The sequence below is a fragment of the Triticum dicoccoides genome, chromosome 4B (assembly GCF_002162155.2).
Source record: "Triticum dicoccoides isolate Atlit2015 ecotype Zavitan chromosome 4B, WEW_v2.0, whole genome shotgun sequence".
In the NCBI taxonomy this organism is placed as follows: Eukaryota; Viridiplantae; Streptophyta; class Magnoliopsida; order Poales; family Poaceae; genus Triticum; species Triticum dicoccoides.
This window is the reverse complement of record NC_041387.1, coordinates 600,383,219-600,389,152: the sequence shown is the minus strand read 5'-3', so window position 1 is coordinate 600,389,152 and position 5,934 is coordinate 600,383,219.

Below are 5,934 nucleotides of genomic sequence, written 5' to 3'. Positions count from 1 at the left end.
ACTACTACCTTTCTCGTTTGCAACTCATCTATTCATCACAAGTTTCCTTCTCTTTGGGGCAATCTCTAGCAAAGTGCCCTGCTTCATTATAGAAGAAACATATTACTTCTGACAATTTTCGAGGTTTCCTTGTGATTACATAGCCTCCTTGGGTCCTCGGCTTCCTTTTTGGGCAACTACTGAAGTAGTGCCCTGACTCCTTGCACCTAAAATAGGTGATATGGCTCAGGCCTTTCCTGGAATCCAATCTACTTCTCTTCTTGGACTTTTCCATTCCAATCAGGGCTTCTATTTCCTGTGGGTCATACTCTACTTCCTCTATCGGGAATTCTACTAGATCCCCATTCAGACAATTTTGGGAGATGTGTCCTTCTTCTCCACATGAATAGCATGACTTGGTGCAGGGCTTAATTGGGTCTTCTTCAGGTGTGTCCTCCACCTCTTCCTTCATCACAGGTTCTCCTAAAATTTCCATGAGGGCTCCTTTCATTGCTTCTTTCTTCTGCTGGATGGTTCTTTGTACCATGGGGTAAATGTGACACTGAGCAGGGTAGTGGGTAGTTCCTTCACACAAGAAACAAGTAATCTGCCTAGTTGGGCATTCTTCAGCTGGGTGACTTCCTTCACAATTAGGGCATTCATCCTTGTGTTCTTTAAGCTTGTGTCCTATTTCTCCACAAAGCTTGCATGCACGGAGTTTCTTCATATCTTTTCCATATGACTTCAAATTCGGGGACACAAGATGAGACTTTTGCAAAGTCAACTTAAATTTCTTCCTAGTGATTACTCCTTGCCATCCATTGATGTTTTGGTACATCCTCCACCAAGTAGCAGCACCTCTTTCAAAGCACTGAAGAGCATGCTGGGTTATATCCTTTCCGGCTATACTGTTATTCCCCATATGATCTTCCATGTTCTGAATCCATCGGTCCGTCTCCAATTGACTTATTGGTCCCGGAAACGTGAGTTCATCTCCATTCATCCTCTATTGGTTCCAGGGGTTTTGGGGTGAGATAAGAGAGATAGGGGGATACACACAATACAAACAATAGTTTTGAAAAGACATATTTTATTTTGTGGTTGTCGGAGAAACATCAAACAAATGACAGCTCACAATCGTCGCATATAACGTAAGTATATAACAGGGGTTTGGTCTTCTAAAGGCCAATAAATCTTTAAAGTCGCCAAACTCTTCTTGTTCATGTCTCCGATGGCTTCTTCCGATCATGCTTGTCCTTCTCAAGTTCTTTTGCCAGAACATCTCTGTTGACGTGAAGTCTCTCGTTCCAAACTTCTGGGTTTCAACATCCTTGGCATGAACCATGGTCCTACAGTCCTTCGTTTCCTGACGAATCTCCAGTATCTAGAGGTTTTGCTTCTCCAGCTTGCCTACTTTTAGTTTCTGGGTCCTGAGTTCTTCACGAAATGCTTCCTTGTCAAATACGGCTTCCTGAAGGTCCATCTTAAACTTCTTGATGTAATACTCTAGATTCTGGTGATACACCAGCTAAGGTTAAAACTTTATCTTTCGCTCGTTCATCAAGGCAATAGGCATTAGCCTTCTACCATCCAATCCTTCCGATGAAATGTATGCTTAACTCAGCATGGCACAAGCGGGCGATATCATCATGGATAACCGTGTTTCTATCCTTGTCATTGCCATGAGATATCATCCCATAGTTCATATCTCCAGCCTTGCGGTTTTCTTGACAAAACTGTGAGTTTTATGCTCTATGTTCTGTTCTTTCTTCGACAGACCTTTATCTCGGGTATTGACAGCTTCCATAGTCTGCCAAGTTCCATAAGGGTAGCCTTCCTAGGTCATACTAATCTGGAAATTCTTCGGAACCTTCAAATTCTCCTAGTTTTTGGAGTCTTCAACCGTTGTAGTTTCCATCATTGAAATGCACGGTAAAAATCATCTTTATTCCAAAGTAGTCTTAGTTGTCTGATATCTTGTACTCCTTGGAGTGGTCTCATCAGTCGTATCTTCATGTGGTCAAAATGGGAAAGGGGTATAGTCTAACTAAAAGAGAATATTTGATAAATCTCAGAAAAGAAGAGAGGTAAAAGATCCTTTTGAAAATAAAGTTTTTAGAGAAAATCTTTCCCATGGGCTTGCCAGTCTCTAGGGTCACGTCCTACAGTCAACATGTGCTCTGATACCATCGTGTAGAGACCCAATCTCAAACGTTCAAGTCTCTGAGCTTAAGTGTCATCCCTGGATCGGTATGCTAACACACACAGTACTCGAGGATTTATAACAAAGGTAACTCACATGTATAAAGTAACGTAAATACCATTACCTCAATCCAAATATCGGCAGAAACAACAAGGTTGTGGATTCCCATCAACACCAACGGCAAAGTTGAGTGTAGAAATCATAACCCTAACGTAACACTTACTCGTCGTAAGAAATCCTGCAACATGAGACGTTGTAGCCATGTAGGTCAGTACATTGAATGTACTGGCAAATTCACACCATAGGATAAATGATGAATAATAGCTATCACTATATGCATATTTGGCTGGTGGAAAGCTCTAAGTTTGTGTTTGCATAAAGCCAATTTTATCCTACAACAAAGGAATATATTTTATTTAACTACAAAGTTTGTTGAAAACATTGAGAAGGTTCCTCCAACTCAATCCCAAATTAATAATCATCAACCCAACAAATTATTTAAGTAACGTGATGAGATCAATCAAATAATTCAAGTACCAGATACTCAAGATGTCCATAACCAGGGACACGGCTAACCATGATTAGTTTATACACTCTGCAGAGGTTTGCGCACTTTTCCCCACAAGACTCGATCTCCTCCGTTGAATTTCTCGCACTTCATGATGTTAGACAGTACCACCTACATCCCCTACATCTGCTAGTCTACCTCTTCAAGAGCTCACGCACCATACTCAACCATGCCGGAGCCCATAATGGCTTGTGGCTGCACACGGAAGTTTCTAGCATGAATAATCTTATGATCGTTTTGAGCATGGGTGGCATTCCACAGGGTAATCACACGGGTACTCCGGGTTTCCCTTGGGCAAACACTGGGTTCTCCAGGTGCCCGGGCAAACTACTGGGTGCTCCAGGGTGCCCCAACCAATCCACCAAGATGTGTATTAGAATAGCCACCTTAAGTTAACCATTAATTATCAACTCTCACATCTGTCATGGATACACTCAACCAATCCACGTCTACAAGCATAGCATGGCAACCTAAGCATAACGTAGAAGTAACTCCCAAAGGTTTGATAATAAAAGGGCAATAGGTTCTACCTCATCATCTACGTCCCAAACCCACATGTTATTCGGATCCTAACCATGCAATGTTTGAGGATTGAAACTAATGCATAAAAATTGGGTATGAAAAATATGATCAAAGTGTGAACTTGCCTATACTGTTGATGAAGATCCTTCGCACTTATAACTCATGATAGATCTACTCGCCACACTCCGTTCAATCTAACGTGAGCAAGCAATAGTAACCACACATAAGCAATCATGCAAAAGAATCGAAGAAAAGATCTTGGAAAGCTTCGAAAACAAGCAATCAAAACTATATATTTAATATAACATTCCAAAATTTAGAATTTTGGGATGTTACAAATAGTCATTGACTTAGACCTCCGGGTTATTTGTGTGGCCAAGGTTTCATCCTCAGGTAACTCACCCTGGGTCATATAAGCTAAATATGGAACAGTACAATCAGGAATAATATGGAGAGCCGCCACCAACCGTACTTCCGGGTCAGGAACTACCAAATCTTCCTCCGTAGGCAACTTAACTGATGGGTTATGCAAAACATCAAGGAAAACATTAGGGGGTACCGGCTTACGCTGAGACCCCAGCCGGCTTAAAGCATCAGCAGCTTCATTTTTCCATCGATCAACATGCTCCACTTGATAACCTTTAAAATGACTACCAATAGTATCAATCTCTCAGTGATAAGCCACCATGAGTGGATCCTTTGAATCCCAAGTTCCTGACACTTGCTGAGCCACCAAGTCTGAGTCTCCAAAACACCTCACCCGGCTTAGATTCATCTCTTTAGCCATCTGAAGACCATGGAGCAAGGCTTCATACTCATTTGCATTGTTAGTACAAGGGAACATTAACCTTAAAACGTAACAAAAGTTATCACCTCGTGGGGAAGTCAATATAACTCCAGCCCCCAAGCCTTCCAATTGCTTGGATCCATCGAAGTGAATAGTCCAATATGTGCTATCCGTCTTATCCTCGGGCATTTGCAATTCCATCCAGTCATTGATGAAATCCACAAGTGCTTGAGACTTTATAGCTATCTGAGGCATATACTTCAAGACATGGGGTCCAAGCTCAATGGCCCACTTAGCTACCCGACCTGTGGCTTCTCTGTCTTGAATAATATCTCTCAAGGGAGCAGAGCTAACCAAAGTGATGGGATGACCAAGGAAATATTGCTTCAACTTGCGGCTAGCCATGAACACGCCATATACCAACTTCTGCCAATGTGGGTATATTTGCTTAGACTCAATGAGCACCTCACTAACAATAATAAACCGGCCTTTCAACCGGATACTCTTTGCCTGACTCCTTCCTTTCAACTACAACTGCCACACTAACAGCTCTGTTGTTTGCAGCCACATACAATAGCAAGGGCTCCTTCTCAATAGGAGCTGCAAGAACCGGCGGCTCAGCCAACTGTCTCTTAAGCGCCTCAAATGCCTCATTAGCAGCATCGCTCCAGACAAAGTTCTCTCTCTTCTTCATCATTTGATACAAAGGGATAGCCTTCTCTACCAGGCGTCTTATAAACCGGCTTAGAGCTGTCATATGACCCACCAACCGCTGGACGTCATTGATACACGCCGGCTTAGCCAAAGAAGTGATAGCCTTGATTTTCTCTGGGTTAGCTTCAATGCCCCTCTCAGAAACCAGGAAACCCAAAAGCTTACCTGCTGGCACGCTAAAGATGCACTTGGGCGGGTTAAGCATCATCTTATAGACTCGGAGATTGTCAAAGGTCTCTTTAAGATCATCTATCAAAGTCTCCTTCTTCCTGGATTTCACAACAATACCATCCACATAGGCGTGAACATTGTGTCCAATCTGGCCATGAAGGCAATTCTGAACACACCGTTGATAAGTCGCCTGGGCACTCTTGAGCAAAAAGGACATAGACACATAGCAGGAGGCTCCAAAGGGCACTCATATCCTGTCTTCTCCTGGTCCTTAACTGCCATCTTGATCTAATGATAACCAGAATAAGCATCCAAAAAGCTCAAATGCTCACAACCCGCCGTAGCATCAATAATCTGATCAATGCGAGGGAGAGCAAAAGGGTCAGCCGGGTAGGCCTTATTAAGGTCTATTTAATCCACAGACATACGCCAAGTGTTGTTTTTCTTAAGTACCAGCACCGGGTTAGCCAACCACTCAGGATGAAAAACTTCAATGATGAAACCTGCCGCCAAGAGCCGGGCCACTTCTTCACCAATTGCCTTGCGCCTCTCTACATTAAAACGATGAAGGAATTGCTTAACCGGTTTAAACTTTGGATCCACATTAAGAGTGCGCTCAGTGAGTTCCCTCGGTACACCTGACATGTCAGAAGGTTTCCATGCAAAGATGTCCTAATTCTCACGGATGAACGCGATGAGCGCGCTTTCCTATTTCGGATCCATATTAGCACTGATGCTGAACTGCTTGGATGAATCGCGAGGAACAAAATCAACCATCTTAGTGTCATCTACCGACTTAAACTTCAATACGGGGTCATTATCTGTAGTTGGTTTCTTCAAAGGTGTCATATCCATCGGGTCAACATTGTCTTTATAAAACTTTAACTCCTTAGTGGCATAGGCTGACTCGGCATAAGCAGCATCACCCTCTTCACAATCCAGAGCAATCTTCCTATCATCATGCACCGTGATGGTGCCTTTATGACCTGG